Below are 19,020 nucleotides of genomic sequence, written 5' to 3' on the forward strand. Positions count from 1 at the left end.
GAGGTTAAACGATCTCTCCTACTTTCCTGAGTTTTCTAACAAATCTCAAGAAAGAAAATTCCAACAACTGTTTTTTCTCAGCGAGAGCCACTGGGAGTTGCAGTTCAACAGCATCAGGAAGGCCATACTGTCCCCAACCCTGCATTAGGCAAAAAAGGCATTTGCGTTAGGCAGTGCATACAAGAAGCTGTCACAGGAAGAGATGCAGTGTTATGCAATCACCTGTTCACATATTCTAAACCATCTTGCTGCTTTTGGGTGCAATGAAAAATGTCGTTTTATTGCCAGGATTAAGATACACTTCCATTACAGTCTTCTGGGCTTCTTACCTGAAATGGGAAAAGGTGCCATCTTATTTTTTGTCCCAGAGAACAACAAAAAAATTGGACTTAGAAAGCAGCTCCCATTGGTTCTGTGGCTGATGGGAACTGCAGTTCACCAACATTAGGAAGGTCACACAGTCACACCCCAAACCTCTGTTCCATCCACTGCAGCACCAAACAGAATAACAAGAGCACATTCACCAGGGCATTTTGTCTCCACTCTGTTTCATGGAGTGACATCACCCGGCCTACAGGAAGTGGAGACAGCATTTGGAATGGGTGACATTCTTCAATGGATCAAAATTGCATCACACAATTGTGCTGTCCCATCGAGAGGACTGTACTAAGTCAGGTGTACTGCTTGATTATTGATGTTATTGCATTGCAATGCAAGCAGCTGCACTAGACTGCAATGTCTCATTTTTTCACATGCAATTCCATCACACACCAAGCCAATGGGTTACATTGCTGTGAGCAACAGCTTTGGAGTTTGTTGCTTTCACTGAACATCCACATAGATGGGAATAGGTTTGATCTGATAGACCTAAAGCAAAACTGTGTAGTCACACACACACTTCTCTCTGCTAGGAAGAGGGGATGGAATAGTGGTTGTTTCTGGCTAATGGGGGAAATGGAAAGCTCAGCTCATTCTTGTGGCTCTTTTAAGCCAGTGTTTCTGTTGCAGATAGTTCTGCTTCTATCCTTGATGCTGTGGGAAGGGCACTTTACAAAAAGCCAGAGAGGAGGGGGATGAAAAGCTGGGGAGCTTCCAACTCATTTAACCAAAAGCCTCCACAAGCTGCCTTCCCCAGCCAGGGCCGTGACCCTTCCGACCCTCTGTCCTTCATTCCTGCCATAAATCCATCCTGTTTATGGGCCTCTGTCTGGCCAGGCTGCCAGGGAGTGGAGTTCATACTCCCCTGGGAAGTGACTGGGCAGCCACTGGGGGAGAGGTAGCCTGATGAAGCTCTGGGGCCAAGGGTATGGGGGGGGGGGTGAGGCTGCACCAGTCAGAGGGGAGCAACCTTTGTAGTTGCATCTTACTTGAACAAAGTCAGATCCAGTACCAGTTTACCCCCAAGAGGTGTGTGGTGGGGGCAGAGGGAGGCTGATATTTTACCAGCCACATAGCTCAAGCAACTTTTTAAAAGGTAATGTTTAGATGGAGAAAATTGTTCCATACTGCTTTTTTAGCAGCCAAGCCCAAAAGGCCTCACTGCTAGCAGGCATATGCTTCTTTCCCACATGTATAGATAGATAGTTAAAAATCTAATAGCCCAGCACTACCCATATATCTGTTCTTTATAGTAGTGGAAGCCACACTCGGTTAAAGTGGTTTGGGTGTGTTTGGTAAACTAAAATCACGGGTGGTACAAAGATCACACACACACACACGAACATGCTATGTAATTAAAAACAAACTTCATTTCCAACAAATAATGGAATTAAGAAATCAAAAGGAAATCAACGAGATGCTTGGGACGTTGATGAAAAGGAGCAGATAAGTCTGTACTGATTGTTTAAGGCTATAATCCAAACAAAATCTGCTCCTTACTTGAAGGTTAGATCTGCTGAACACAGTAGGAATTACATCTATGTAAGTATGGATAAGATTTCAGACTTCAATAAACACTTGAATAGTATAATAGACTCTTAAGTCTGGTTGGGAAAACTGTGGGCAACTAGATACTGATTGATTCAACCTCTACTTACTGGCCATGGTTCTGAACTACTGGCTATACTGGCTACAGATGATGGGAGCTGGAGTCCAATAGCATTTGGAGGTCCATGTGGTTCCCACCCCATTCTGAAGATCTTTAGAGCACAGAACTAAAGGTGAAAAACAGAAGTGGAGAACATGTGGCTTCCAGACGTGGATAAGTGGCAATTCCAATTCCTCTAACTCCAGCCAGCATTAGTACAGCCAATGGTGAAGGATTGTAGAAGTTGGTCCAATTACATCTGGAAAGTTATATATTCCCCATCCGTTGCTGAAATATACTCACAAAATTGCAGGCAAGGAGAAAGAATAACTTTTCTCATAATTAGTGATGGCATGGCCACCTATGGTTCATGCCACCAAACTTGTCATCTTGAGGTGTAACTATGGGTGGATGGGGCAGCAAAATGAGAGCATTGCCTCCACAAATAGGAATTCTGTCCCTCGCTGAAATTGTCCTGCATTCCTACATTCTTACATTACAGAGAGTGAGACACTGAAAATTGTTCACCCACAGGACTCTAACATTTGCTGAGTTGATCTTCGCTTGGTCACTTTGCTTGCCTCTTTTCTTTGGATGCCTAAACTCTGTTTCTAAATGCTTTGCTGAAGTTTTAAGTTGCTGCAACACTAAAAATTTGGGGACTAAAGGAAATTTTCATTGGTGGGGCAGAATTCATATTTGGAGAGGCAATGCCTTCATTTTAACCTCCTCCTCATAGCTATACCCCTGCTTGATGTGAAGTTGAGTCAGCACTTGATTTCACATTTCTACTTCTCTTCTTTCCAAAAGAAAACTAAGATCAGCTAACAGAAAAAACAAACAGTGGATACAGCTCTGGCCAAGATCTTGCACACTTTCAGCATAGCACAAATAAATGCCAGAGTAATGGCAAACCTCCTCTGAAGAAACTTGCCAAGAAAACCCCATGATAGGTTCACTTTAGGATTGCCATAAGTTGGAAATGACTTGAAAGCTCACAACACACACACACACACACACACACACACTAACTCTGGATCCTACAATTATGCTTCTCATTACACAGTGGGCATTATGGTCTTAGACTACATACCCTCCAATTGTCCCATTTTGCAGAGACATTCCCAATTAATCCTCTGTCATCTGACTTTTTCAGCTCCTTTTAAAATGGCCCAGTTTTCCTCTCTCCTCTCTCCATCTTCCATTTCCCCCTTTGTCTCAGGCTTGCTGTAAATGTGTTTGAAGTCTGAAAGTCAATTGATGCAGCCAGTGGCATCACTAGGGTTGGTGTCATCCAGTGTGGTAACTCATAGTGTCACTCCCCCCACACACTGACATCCTCCAATTTCACACCATACAGAATCCTTAGTAATGCTTTTTGGCACTAATGTTACTCATAAATCATAATTCTCATAACTCTCAATTGAATGCTAATAACTGTGACATAAACAACTAGCAAAATTAAAATTATACCTTCAAATTATAATATCATATGCACAACTTAAATGTATTTACATATACATAGTGAAAATTTGGTTAAAATGTGATGTTTTAAAGAAAAATATAAAAGAATTTTAAAAAATTAAAATTTCAAAACCCATTTAAAAAAATTAAATTTAAAATGTTGAATTTTAATTTTAAAAATTTCTCTCCTTTCTCCTCCCATTGAGGTTCACCCCACTCCCACCATCTCCTAAAGCATTTTAAAGGAAAGCAGGTGAATGCCACAGCCCCTTTCTGCCAAAAGGTAGGTGTCTGAGGAGCAGTGGTGTCGCCCCCCACCCTTAGAGTGTTACCTGGTGTGGTCTGCACCTTCCTAGTGACATCACTAGACTCAACAGGAGAGGGGAAGAGAGGAGAGAATTCTGCCCTTCCCAGCAGGCTCAAGCAAAAGCAAACTGCTCCAGTCTTTCTTATGTTGTTTTTAATAACTTTTTCATCCAGAGCACACTCTGATGTTGTTTGCGCCCACATGTTTTGGTTTCCAGCTGTGAAATGTTGGAGGGTGTGAGTTCACCCATTGTGCAACCATCAGTTAGGTCTCTTGCCACTAAGCCAAAGGTATGTGTGAGAAAGGAGATGCTCTGAGTGTGTGCATGTATGCTTGAAGAATGCTTGGCTGAATTAGGGATCATACTCAAACCTATGAAAAAAATGCAATTGCTTTCACTGCCCCAACAGGATTCCAATTCACGTCAGGATAAAAACCAACTTTTCCGTGTCTGTACCCATAAAAGTAGTATTTGCAGACACATGCGACAATCATGTTTTATTTCAACGCAAATTTTTTTCACTGTGATTTTTGCACAATACTTTTATAGTCTATATACAACAGACATCCTTTTAAAAATCATGAAACCGTGGGGCCAGTTTTTGTTCTGTTTTCCACTTAGGATTGCCAACTGGCCAGGAAAGGAAGAAAAGAAAAACAGTTCACCCACTCTTGTGCTTTTAATATGTCAGAATTAGCAGCAGAAGCATTTCACAGGCATGATGATAAATGGAGCGACCTTCTAATTGCCTCAGATGAAGTGGCTATTAAAAAGGCACAGCTAAAGTGTTGGTGCAAAAGTTGGTAATCTTATTTGCTCTGGCCATGTCAAAACTCAGGAAAAGGTGGCTAATAGAAGATCCTAATAGCGCTTAATGTCTGAATGTATAGTGCTTTGTAGAGCTGAAGGCTTCCATCAGTGCAGTTCATAGAATGATCAGCTGAAGCTTGCTTGATCAATATTAATTTCTTCCTTCAATATCCACAAAGTGGCATCAGTATGGAGGCACTGGTAATATGCAAAAATCATTCATATAATCAGCCAGCTATATAAGGCAGGTGATGAGTCGACAAAAATTACTTTCTTGCAGTCCTGGTTCTTTTTGGCAATTATTGGCTGACTGAAGATTTTATAATGTATGAAGATGCATCCAATTCATAAAGCACACACATTTACAAACACATTGTCTCACTGGAATAGCTATACATGGCAGGATAGTTCTAATATATGCAGATGTGCATCCTAAACTGAGAGAGAGAGAGAGAGAGAGAGAGAGAGTGTGTGTGTGTGTGTGTGTGTGTGCGTGCCTTCAAACCGCCGATCAACATATGGCAACTTCATAAATTTCATAGGGTTATCTTGGGTAAGAAATAGAGTTGGTTTTGCCAGTACCTTCCTCTGAAATATAGCCTACAGTGCCTGGTATTTCTTGACCATCTCTCATCCCAAGTATGAACTAGGGTTGACCTGTTTAGCTTCCAAGGTCTCCTATGGTTTTCTCTAGGAGCAAACAGCAACATCATCAGACAGTGGGTTTTCATTGTGAGAGGGGCAAGGGGCAAGGAGGAAAGGGTTAAGTACTTTCCACTAGTTGTGATTCAGTTTTTAAAAATACCCAAAGAACCAATCATATATGCACTACTATCACATTTAATTGCACACCCAGAGAAAAGTGAATTGCTTAAACTTGCTTGGATAAAATGGGATTTCAGACAAAGTCCTTATGGCTCAGTCACAACTCACACTTGACTTCATCAGCCTAGAGTGGCCCAGAATAGGAACTGTAGTCCTAGACATTTGACAAAGGCTGGATCAATCTCTCTCTCTCTCTCTCTCTCTCTCTCTCTCTCTCACACACACACACACACACACACACACACACATACACATCCTTCATCCCTATGCTATGCAAGCAATTTCAAAATTACTTTCATATTTAAATTAAAGCTTGGCTACAAAAATTTGAGATTTCATTGTTCATTTTTAATATCCTGTGAGTTATTTGTATAAGTAGGCTCAATTTTATTGGCTTGTTTAAAAAAAATGCATTAGGGTAATAGTGCCAAGCCATTCTGTTTTTCCTTTCCAATACCCTAGTTTATATTGCAACATTGATTCTTGAATATTGATTCCTTAATCTGAATCTCAGTGGAAATTCTCTCTTCAGTGGAAAGTCTATCTGGAGCAGATCCCTTGAAAACAGGACAGGAAGCTGGGGTGGGGAAAGCCATTTTTCTGGCCCCAAGGGTACCCCAGTTCCCCCCTAAAAATTTGGATGTTATTTTTGAACAAAATTTTAATGTGCTTTAATTACTCTACAGAGTAGGGGAGGGACCAAATCCACCACATTTTGAGATACACCAGGGCCATTTTAAGTCTAGGACAGGGGTTTAAATCACAGGAAATGACCTAGAAATTGACTTCTGGCCAGAAAAATAGGCCTGTCCAGGCATTAAGCAGCCCAGAGCTCTCAAGCATGGTGAAATTCTCCCCTAAAGCCCACTCTGTTGAAAAAACTGAATGGCAATTCTAGCTTGTGTGGAGAAGATGGAGGCAGTTGAGCAACGTTCATCATCCCTGACTGATGGCAATGTTGGCGGAGGTGAAGTGTAATCCAAAATATCTGGATGGCACCAAGCTAGCTGAGGGGCAGATCCTTTTTGTGTGGCCAGGAGGAAAAGGAATTTGTGATCATTCCCAAAACTGAGCTCACCAGTCTTTTCTCACAAAATCTCATTTCTGGTTTCTTTTTGTCTCTCCTCCCACCCCACCCATCTAATCTAACAAGATGTGAAATTCTTTAGTTGTTGCTGTTGTCAGACAACTGGGAGTAGTAAACTTTCACAAATCTTGGGCAAATCACCCCAGGGATTTTCAAGTAGATCCTAATCTGTCTTCTGCCTCCTCTTGATCTTGAATATACATTAAATTTATGCCAATTTCACTCAATGATCTGTCCTACAGAAACAACATCTATACATGGTATAAATAACTCAAAAGGATGTCAGACGCATATGTTTATGTTATGCATGAGAATAGTGAGAGTGTCTCATTGGGAAACCAAGAGCATGAAGTTTTGCCTTGTTTGTGTCCCTTCTTTTATGGTAATGAGTTTCTGTCATGGTGATTTACCACATAATAAAAGATTCGCAATTTTTATTTATTTATTTTTAAAACTTAAACTTGGATTGTTTCCAAGTGGGCAACAATTGCTGTTATGTATATACAGAGTAGTTGGCCTGTCAATGGATTAAATCTTCAAGTAGTCTTGCTATTAACCAATTAAATTCATTAATCAATTAGCTGTAAGCACATTTACATATAGCACAATCTCGGTGCTGTTTTTCAAGGGGATTCTAAAGGTACAAAGAATAGAATTGTATGTACAAATTAATACAGTTTGAACAAAATTCAAACAGCAATGCTTTGTTGGGGGGGGTGCCATCTTTGGGATTCTCTCTGAGCTTAATTTAGGGTGGTCACAAGCATCCTGCTGTAGCAAAAATTGCTGTCTATTTGCAGGACTCTCCAGTCCTATAGCTCGTGTCTTAGCACTTACATTTCTATACCGCTTTATAGTGCTAAGCACTCCCTAAGCAGTTTACAATATGTATTAGCCAATTACCCCCAACAAGCTAGGTACTCATTTTATCGACCTACCAAAGGCTGCATCAGCCTTGAGCCCTCCAGGATCAAACTCACAGCATTTTGGCTGCAATATTGGCATTTAACCACTGTGGCCAACTGGAGTTGTTTGCCACTGCATTACCCTGAGGCTGTGAGCATGTGACAGTGGGTTTTATGGCCAGACTGAGAATCGAACCCTGGAATCGAGTCATAAATCCTATTATTATTATTATTATTATTATTATTATTATTATTATTATCCAGCATTCAAAGTACTATACCGGCTCTCAGAACTGCATTCAAATAATAATAATAATAACAACAACAACAACAATAATGATGATGTCCCGGTACATACCTGCTTGAAGGTCCAGAGCGGCAGCGTTTTTTCCTCTGCAGGGAAGCCACAGCCGCCAAACCCCCTGTGGAGGAAAAAGAACCCGCAAAAAGCAGGTTCTTTTTCTGCTGCACCAGTTATGTCCAAGTGCGTCAATGGCGCACTCGTGACGTAACTGGCATGACACGACGTGTGGACGCTATGCATCAGTTACGTCATAATGGTGGTGCCTGTGTACACAGGGCACCATTATGCCACCGCCAGTATGTGCTAGGGTTAGAGATTGTGTGGTTGCTGTGCGGTCCCGTAACCCTAGCACGACGTGACCATGGTGCTTTTGCACTGTCTGTACTGCGCCAATGAAACTGAAAGTCATGCTGGGTGGGACATGGGGAAGGGACACAGGATTAGGGGGGAGTGTGGAAGAGAATGCGATGACAGCCCTAGTCATGCTATTGTGGAGACATGTGATAACTCTCAAACCAGTATATTTCTATTTTCATTAACTAACACATTTAGTGTGGTAAGATCCCAAGGAAGTGAGAGCAGAAGCCATGAACTTGCTCATCCACAATAAGTACCTGGGCAGAAGACTGAGCAGGCAGGCATGTAGGCCACCTAACCATAGACTTCTCCACTAAGGTGAACCACTAAATACAGGTCACTGTATTACCTCATTGGTTGGAATGTATTATATTTCTATTTAATTTATAATAATTGTTTCCAAATGTACATTTAAACATATAAAATGTCCTTCAGAAGGATACTGATAAGTTGAAACATGTACAGAGGAAGTCAACCATGATGCTCAAAGGTCTGAAAGCCATGATTTATGATGAACAACTGAGTCTGTCTAGCTTGGAGAAGAGATGACAAAAAGGTGACATGATAGATATCTTTAAATATCCGAAGGGATGTCATGTATAAATTCGGAGCCAGTGTGTTTTCCTCTGCTGCAGAGAGAACATAAAGCCATGGATTCAAATTATGAGAAAGGAGATTCCACCTAAACATTATGTGGAACCTGTTGATCATAAGAGGTATTTAACAGTAGAATGATCTGCCTTGGAGGGAGGTAGACTCCATTTTTAGAGGTATTTAAACAGAGGTTGGATGGACATTTTTCAGGGGTGCTTCAGTTGTGTATTCCTGATGGTAGTGGCTTCAATTAGATTACCTTTATGATCCTTTCCAATTCTAAGATATTATGATTCTATGAAAACAGACCATGTACATGTTGGCAAATGGGTGTTCTTTTTCAGGTATGATTTCACATCTACGGCCCTCTCCAGACGGGCCCTTTGTGGCGCGTCCATGACGTGCTAGGGTTGCCTCAGGGCGGCACGTGCACACGCCCCACAACCCTAGCATGTTGTGCACGTGCCGCCATTACACAGTGCCTTAACATGGCGCACATAGCTGTTACGTCGCAGCTGCGCAGCTTCCATACAGAGTTGCGCAGCTGCGACGTATATGTGCCGTCTTTGGTGCTTTGCGGCGCAGCAAAAGGGAGCCGCTTTTTTAGCTCCTTTTCTGCTGCGTAGCTACAGTTTGTATGCTGTGGTGCAACTGTGCAACAGAGAGAGGCGCTGAGGAGGTGCCTCTTCTGGGCGTCCTGTACCCCGCCTACGTTTTTCTAAATTAAACATCACTAAGAACCAGGCTTTAACAGATACACCATATGCCTTAGTTAGGCCTACATTTTCAGGCAGATGGCTACCTGTTGCATACTGAGACTACATCAACATTGGCATATCCATCTGTAAGTTATATTCTGAAACCAAAATATGTCCACAAAATGGTTTTGTGTAAACTACAACATGAGGGGCAGGAACACAAGTTTTTCTGCACTATTGACCAAAAAGGGGGAAGAAAGGGATTTTTTTTGTTCCCATGATGGCGGTTGAAAATTTTCAACCTTTCTCATCACAAACAGGGGGGAAATTGGCAAATATACTCTACAGCCCTAGCAGAGTGTTGCTGCCCATTGCCCCAGTCAGCCATGCCATTTTGTAGAATATTCCATTTCCCCAAGAGCCAGCATGAGATAGTGGTTTGAGTGCTGTATTACAAATCTGGAGACCAGGGTTTGATTCCCTGTTCAACCATGAAACCACTGGGTGATCTTGAGCAAGTCACATGCTCTCAGCCTACTCAAGGGAAGGCAATGACAAACCTCCTCTGAACAAATCATTCAAAGAAACCCCCATGATAGTCAGAAACAACTTGAAGGCCCTTTCCCAACATACTCTCAGTATTTCATGCCCCTTGAATATGTCTATTCCTCCTCACTGGGCCACTTTCAGAGTGGGAGTCCCGTAAGGTCCCACCCACATGTTATTTGTACTTCTGAACTGGACCCCTTTGGCTGCACCCGCACTGCAAAAATAATCTGGTTTGACACCACTGTCACTGCCTTGGCTCGATGCTACAGAATTCTGGGAAGTGTACACAGCCCTAGAGCCTTTCTGCTGTTTTTCACTGGATATTAGAAGGAGTAATCATAGCAACAAGGTACCTATGGGTTTCAGATTTCTCTTTTCCCCTTTAAAAAAAAATAACAAAGCAATTTTAGTCAGGTGAGAGAGAGTAAGAAGCCTGAGGGGCATCTGCTTGTACAGTGCATCTGTTCCTGGTTTCCCCATGATTACATCTGCTGCCATCAAACACCGTACACAAGGGCTGGGGCCTGGTTTAGAGTGTGTGTGTACATGTGTACCTTCACATTACCTATCGAATTACAGCAACTGCATGAATTTTGTAGGGTTTTCTTGGGCAAGGAATCCTCAGAGGTGGTTTTGCCAGTTCCTGCCTCTGAATTGTAGTCTAGAGCAATGACTCCCAAACTGTGCCCTTTAATGGATTTTGGACTTCAGCTCCCAGAATCCCATACTATCGGCTAACATTTCTAAGGCTTCTGAGAGCTGAAGTCCAAATTCACCTAAAGAGCACAGTTTGGGGATCACTGGTCTAGAGCATCTCATATTTGTTGGCAGTCTCTCATCCAAGTACTGTGGACCCTTGGTATCAACTGTGGATTGATCCCAGGAACCTCCATGGATACCAAAATCCATGGATTCTCAAGTCCCATTAAATACAATGGATAGTAAAATGGTGTTCCATATATAAAATGGCAAAATCAAGCTTTCTTTTTTGGAATTTATATATTTTTAGAATATTTTCAAGCCGTGGATGCTTGAATCTGTAGATAAAAAATCAGTGGATATGGAGGAACGACTGTACTAACCAGAGCTGACCCTGCTTAGCTGCCGAGATCAGAGGGGATCTGGTGCCATAGGCTATTTAGGTAAGGAATACAGGATGGCAATTTCTGATCTAGTGGGGAGGACTGCAACCGGGAGTGTAGGTTGATTTACAAACAGGCTGGCAAGGTTGTTATCATGACAGATTCACCATGTCGCTGCCCTCTGGGCCTCGCTCAGCACCAGCCACTTAGTGAAACGTTTCCATTAACATCCATCCCCATCAGAGTGCCTCTTTAATCTTCTTACATCAGCATCTCCCTATCCAGTGCTGCTTTTAAAGAGACAAGGACTGACACACACCCCTCCTCGCACACACACAGTGACAAATGCATTGCCAACTAAGGACTAACAAGGGAATGGAGGAAGATAGTAGGTGTTACCTCTCCCACCCAGACATGAGAAATAAGGACAGAAGCTGTCACAGCCCTGTTTTATTATCACAGCTGCCTGCACACAATCCAACCCAAGTTAAGACCTTTTAAATCCCATTCATGTCCAGTTAAAGAATGGCAAATCTTTATGTTGGAATCAAAGTACTTGTATATGTAAATCAATCATTTTTGTCGTCGTGTGCCTCAAAGTCATTTCTGATTCATTGAGGCCCTTCACAGGGTTTTCTCAGCAAGATTTGTTCAGAAGGGGTTTGCTTTTGCCTTCCTCTGAGACTGAGAGAATGTGACTTGACCAAAATCACCCAGTGGATTTCCATGCCTGAGTGGAGATTTTAACCCTATCTCCTTGAGTCTCAGTCCAGTACTCAAATTACTACACCATGCTGGCTTTCAGGCCTCTGTTAGGGCCTAGCCAAGCAATAATGTTTTGGTTTTACTGGTCAGTTATTAAATGTGCTGTTATAGCACATTTGTTTCTGGAAAACATGAGGTATCTTCTCCTTTCACTGTTCTAACTATAGTATTTTGTTGACTGATTGCTCTCTTTCTCTCAGCACCAGCCAGTCATGATCTATGTACTACACATATACTGCATGGAAGAATACAGTCAGCCCTCGTATCCACAGATTTATTTATTTTTTTATCCACGAATTCAAACATCCATGGCTTGAGAATATTTCAAAAAAATATAAATTCCAAAACGTAAACCTTGATTTTGTCATTTTATATAAGATACACCATTTTACTATGCCATTGTATTTAATGGGACTTGAGCATCCACAGATTTTGGTGTCCTAGAATCAAACCCCAGTGAATAGCAAGACTCTACTTAGATCTACAAAGAAATGCAATTTCACAATTTAATGCCAAAACTAAGAAAGCGGTATGGGCGGTGAAACAAATGTCTGTCTAATGATGCCTGTAGGATTATTATTCTGTGAATTACTGAAGATTAAAAACTGCTGAATATATTTTTGAGCCTAACAGTCACATATTGAGAAGGCCAGGAGAGCTAGTTACTTGCTCTGTTCTGGGGGCAAACTGGGGGGTTATTCACACTGTGAAAATAATCCAGGGTGAATCCAGGTTGAATGTCCATTGTTCACACACATCACAAACGCACCTGATTTTTTGGGGGGGGCGTGCAAAAAAAACCCCACTTAATCAAGGATAATCAATATTGGGTTTTCCCCTGAGGTTTGAAAAAAGATCCACATCGTCGGTAGTGCGAATAACCAATGCAAATAAACCCAAGATAAAACTCTGCATGCCTTGAACATGTTCTGAATGGATTTGCATCATCGACTTCATCTTTATTCGAATGCTTGCACATGTATGGAACAGAATTTGCAGAGATGCACATCAATGCAGTTCCATAGTGTGTAACAAACCCAGAATGCATGAGTGAGATGTGCTAAAAAAAAAGATGTCTGAATGATCACTGAGACATGAGACAAATGAACACAGCAATCCTATATTGAACTCTTTCTCATCTGGAATGGTTATGAAAGCAAGTCACATGACATCATCGCATTGTATATTCCCTTGTTCACTTCTCTGGCAGCAGCCCATAATGAGAAGCAGGGATAAGGCACATGATCTGATGTCACCTCATGCCTTTCCAAATACAACACTTGATACAAAGAGAGGAGGAGGTAACCCAGCACAAAATTGTCTTCTTGGTCTGCTTTTCTTTTTACAGCACCTCCCTATTCATACTACATACATCTGCTCTCATCATGAATGTTAAGCCAAAATATTTCATACTGCATTTGCAATACAAAGACTGTTACGTACGAATGGGACTGTCATCGGGGCCAGCCCAACACATTTCACTGCCTGAGGCACCACCATTACCCACACAAAATTCCTTGCTCAAAATCCAACTAGACAGTACTGGCTGTGAAATCTTACTTCAACACTGACAACAGGGCAATAGCCTTCACTGTACTACTCATGGGCCGCATCTGCACTGCAGAAAAGCCAGATGTGATGGGTGCCTAATAGATTACACCAACACACCTTCTCCCAATCCATGTACAATTTTGCTGTTCATTTGCAAACAGTTTGTGATTGTGAACTTGCTGTGATAATGAAAAATAAAGGTATAGATAGATGTGTTTCTGGTGCTTCAAACAAAGAAACCTGCCCAGCATGGCAGGGTTGGGGACTAATTCTGAAATATTCCAGGGTTCAGAATGCAAATGCAAGGCATACTGCAAACCTGGCTTCAGACTGCACCAAAAGAGACATTATAATGGATTAGTAAGAATACTGAGTCTGGATTCTCCTTTATCTGAGCACACAAATTGGCTTGCCTTTTACCATGTATAGCGAGCGATAAAGAATCTACTCCTTCCCTGGCCAATCTGCAACATTGCTGAATTTCTCTCTTGCTTTCTCACATTCACACACATGGAGTTAGATAGATGACTTTGTTCAGCTGTAAAGTCAAGGTGCTGGAAGGTGTGGAGCTATGTTTTTGCTCCATTATAAAGGCCCTTGGCACCCAATCTGTTCTCCCCCATAAAGGTAAATTACATACTGCAATCATGTCACCCTTTTGACAAGCTGAAAGGATTGCAATCCCGAGGCCCAGGCTCTGTATAGTTTTTCCAAGCCCTCAAATCATCCCTTGAACACCTCCCTACATACACTTCAGATTTTTCCAACATCCGTTTCAAAGAAAGAAGGGAAGCCAAGACCTGATCAACGGCAGCCAACAATGTCTCACCAATGTGATAATATTTTCCTGTGTTTTCCCACCACTTGTCTATAAATCCATCCAGGATTCACATAGCAAGAAGAGGATCTCATGATGAGAGCTTTAAACACTCTAACCTTAGAACCACCTTTCTCAGGTTACTTACTACACCGCGTAGACTTGTGGGCTGATCCAAAATGATATGGGGAACCTACAATAATGTTCTAAATCAGGTGAGACCAGTTTGTGCCTTTCTAGATACTGCTGGAGTTCAGTTTCCATCATCCCTCAGCACCATTAAGCCATGGTGGCTAGCTAAGGTTAATGGGATTTCAGCATGATTCAAGTCATTTCTGACTTATGGCAAGCCTATCCTAGGGCTTTCTTGGCAAGATTGGTTCAGAGGGGTTTGCTTTGCCTTCCTCAGAGGCTTCCTCAGAGGTCATTCAGTGGGTTTCCATGGCCCAGCAGGAATTCAACCCTAGTCTCTAGAGTCATAGTCCAACACTCAAAACCACAACATTGCCTTTGTGAAATTATGCGGTACAACCATTAGTCCTAATCTAGTGAGGCAATATAAACCATCATATAAAGCAAAGAGGATCATTTCAGTGGCTCATCAGGAAGAGAAAGAAAGAGAAAGAGTCACCTAGGGGATCATTCCCACTTACATTTAAACTAGTTTGCGATTTGTCTTCACTCCATGTTGGTAAATTGATGCCAAAAGGTCCATCATTCCCACTATGAAAGCGGATCTTTTCATTATCCCCTTGTAATCGATTCTTTTTTTGGCACGATTGTCATCCCCCCTAGCTTGCGCCACTTTAAAATGCATGTCAATCATCTGTACGTCATCAGTGATGTAAGTGGCAGCCCAGCTTGGGAACTATATATAACTATATATAACACTATATATATATATATATATATATATATATATATATATATATAATTGATAGAAGATTTGATTCATTGATTTTGCAACTACTTGCCTCACTATGAGTTGCCGTTGGATCGCCCGGGTAATTGCAAGTAGTTGCAAAACCAATGAATTGAATCTTCTATCAATTTGATTTTTAAAAAATTGGTAGAAGATTCGATTCACTGGTTTAGCAACTACTTGCCTCACTGATTGCAAGTAGTTGTAAAATCAATGAAATGAATATTCTATCAATTTTATTTTTAAAAAAAAAACATGCACCCATACATGACACCCACAAGCACAAAGGCAGCTCCGAGAGAGGAGGATATGGTGGATCTATCAAAAACTGGGGAGGGATGATAAACACCCATCTGCCATTAGTCCTTCCCCTCTAGAATGATGTGATTCAGATCAGTTGTTCCCACTTGCTGAACACACTTCGGGATTGATTCTTTTCAAAAGAACCGTTAGGAAACTAGTGTCTGGAAAAACCGTTTTGTGTGTGTGTGTTTGCCTTGCTTTATTGCAACAGAAATCGATCAAAGTATGATTGGAACCAGTTTCAAATGGGAACGACGGTCATATAACCCGATCAGCTATTCACTTTAAATCATAGTGGGAATGTGTGTTAGAAATACCAACTTCTAAATGGCCTTATTCCTGCAACTGTATTTATTTCTGGAGTGTGGATACAGCCTAAGAGATAGTAACTGCTCAATGTCAATCTATCAGTTTCACAGCTGATATGAATTTGAACCTAACCCTCTGCAGTCCTAGTTCAACACACGAACTATTATACCATATTGACTCTAGCTCTAGGGGTGTATAATCTTTGGGTCTCCCCATGATCATCTTGCACCATAAGGCAATTTAGAAAGAATGATGGGAGGTGGAGTCAACATCTGGAGACTCAGAGGATCCACAGCTTGCTCAAAGCAGATATATATATATATATATATTTATATATATATATACTCTCCCTGAGTTCTGATCACCAAGTGAGCAAAGAGAAAACACACACCTTGCCTGCTCCTACGGTTTTGACACAGCTTGGAAAGATACTTTTAAAAACTAAGAATTATATGTGAGCTCCCAAGACCCAAAGTTATCATTTCATCATTGGGGAAAGAAATTAAAAACAAGCAAGTAGTTATGTAGGTAGCTAACAAATAATGAGTTACTGTCAATTATTCCTTTTCCAGTTATGACTGTAATTCAATGAGGGATAAACTCCTTTTATTGTATAACTGGGAATTTTAGTTATTTCTATAGTTTACGTAAGTGTGGGATCCCTAAATGGTTAAAGTGCTGCCTTGTGTTGTGCCTCAACCTGCTGTCCAGTTATGAGTGTTGGGGTGGTGATGACACAGAGGAAGGTAAAAATAATAATAATTGAACTACATTTGGCATGTTTTACCCAAACAGCACCTAAAGAAAAATCTTACACAAAATGGAGGCATCTTGAGAAATGCAATGTTCTCTGCCTAACGAAGGGGCTTGTAGCCTCACAAAGGATGGAGACAACTTGGATCTCAAAAGAAGTATCTGTTTATGTTGCTAATGGAAGTTAAATTTTCTTTCCTGCACTTTAGGATGCATTGTCTCCTAGTACCCACTCCACAGCTGCACCAGAAGCCAGCCCAACCAAGAGACCCCAGAGAGGAGTGAAGGGAACTCAGAAAGGGTGCAACAGACTATCTACACACACAGGCACCCTACCACACCAGGAGGCAAAGATGAACCTCCTTGCAAGACCCTCTCACCAGGAAATCCCTGCAATGAGACAACTCCAAAGAAACAAAAGGAAGAAATGGTACACAGAGATAGAAAGGAACAACACAGGGGAGTTTATCAGACTCAAGTTTTGGATCCTGCAATTGCGCTAAGGAAGTGTAAAGAACGTTGCGAAATGACTGTTTCACACGATGTCTTACCACATTGCTTGCTTTTCCGTCATTCCCCCATAACGTTATGTTAGCGCTACAATTGTGCGAAAGTTGCGATTTGCATGATGCGAAACCATGCATAGCGGAACTGTCTACTACACCAGCGCCTTCCGTTTCTGTCGAGCATTTCTCATCAAAATCCTTGTGCATGCCCTTTGGAGGCTTTGGTGGCATCATGACCTTTGTGCTTCCAGGGGAGCGAGGGGATCCCCCCCCCCCATCTTTAGGGTCCTATTTAGCGGAGGGGAGGGGGAGAAGGAAAGAGAGGAAGGAAAAAGGGGAATCTGGATGCAAAGAGTGACAGAAGGCAAAAGTGGAAATCAGGGTGGCTTTTGGTGGGGGGGGGAGTGGAGAAAGTGATGGAGGAGGAGGAGGAGGAGGAGGAAGGAGCCGTGGGAAGAAGGGAGCCACGGAGGGCATCCTATAATGGAGCAGGAGGAGGAGGATGAAGGACCCAGGGCAGCTCAGAGGGAGGTGAGGGTCGGAAGGAAGGAAGAGGAGGAGGAGGATTGCCCAGGGAAATAGGGCTGTGGAGAAAAGCTGGGGATGTAGGGAAATGGATGCAGCAGGAGCAGCCTCTTTTGACAATTTATGCACATGATTTTTGGGGTGCTTGCTTTCTTCTTGCTCCTGGAACTTAAGCGCCATTATTATTGTTGTTGTTGTTGTTATTGTTGTTGTTTGTGTTATATGCGGGTGCTACAGTCAGAATGCCTGCACTGCATTTCCATTTTATTCCCAACTGATTCCATGGGTCAGTTGGAACAGACAGGTCACTCTGTCTCAGCCTCAGTGGAAGGCAATGGCAAAGTGTAAGCAGGAGGAAAGGGGGCAGTTCAGGTCAGGTCAAAGGCAGGGCATGAACAGAGCTCCCATCAGGCACTATCCTCCCTTTCTAAATAAACTATTTTTGGAAAAATGAGCGCATGTTTTGTTGTGTTTTTTCCTAAGGAGTGTGTGTGTGTGTGTGTGTGTGTGTGTGTGTGTGTGTGTATTTGCCCTTTGCAACAGTATCCCTTTGCTGGAAGTCAGCTAATAAAAGTGAAAGGGAACAATAAAAGGGCACTTTTTCCCTTGGAGAATCCATGCTAAAATGTGAATGTTACAATCGAATGTTACATTTGTTGCTGTTGTCAATTAGGCAATTGGCAAAATGATACATTGCTTTTGCAAGGAATTCAGGGACAGCTCTGAATTGCTTTTAAAAGTCATAAAAGAATGCATGACAATTGCATCCTTTTCTGGCATTTACGGTGATGAAATTATTATTATTATTATTATTATTATTATTATTATTATATGTGCAAGAGGCATTCTGGGGTGGCAATGAGTGGGGGATACAGGATGCATTATTTTTATTATTAAATATATACACCCCTGTCTTGATTTTTAGTTATTTTTTCAAATAAATAACCTTGCGACTTGGAGGTTCCCTTTTTCTCTCAGCGCTGCCACTCTTTGGATGACCCTTTGGGGTCCCTGACATTTGCAGCCTCCTTGGTGTTCATGCAGGGCAGAGGAATGGGGCTGGAATGGATGACCCTTATGGGCCCCTTTCATTTGCAGCCTCCTAGGTGTCCATGCAGGACTGAGGAATGGGGCTGGAATGGATGACCCCTAGGGGCCCCTTGCATGTGCAGCCCCCCAAGTGTCCATGCAGGAAAGAGGAATGGGGCTGGGATGGATGACCCCTTGGGGCACCTTTCATTTACAGCCTACCAGGACAGAGGAATGGGGCTGGAATGGATGACCCTTAGGGGCCCCTTTCATTTGCAGCCTCCTAGGTGTCCATGCAGGACCGAGGAATGGGGCTGGGATGGATGACCCCTAGGGGCCCCTTTCATTTGCAACCCCCCCAGGTGTCCATGCAGGACAGAGGAATGGGGTTGGAATGGATGACCCCTAGGGACCCCTTTCATTTACAGCCTCCTAGGTGACCTTGCAGGATGGAGGAATGGGGCTGGAATGGATGACCCCTAGGGGTACCTTTCATTTGCAATGCCCCCAGGTGTCCATGCAGGACCGAGG

The sequence above is a fragment of the Sceloporus occidentalis genome, unplaced genomic scaffold (assembly GCF_023333645.1).
Source record: "Sceloporus occidentalis isolate IW3139 unplaced genomic scaffold, rSceOcc1.0.p SCAF_1, whole genome shotgun sequence".
In the NCBI taxonomy this organism is placed as follows: Eukaryota; Metazoa; Chordata; class Lepidosauria; order Squamata; family Phrynosomatidae; genus Sceloporus; species Sceloporus occidentalis.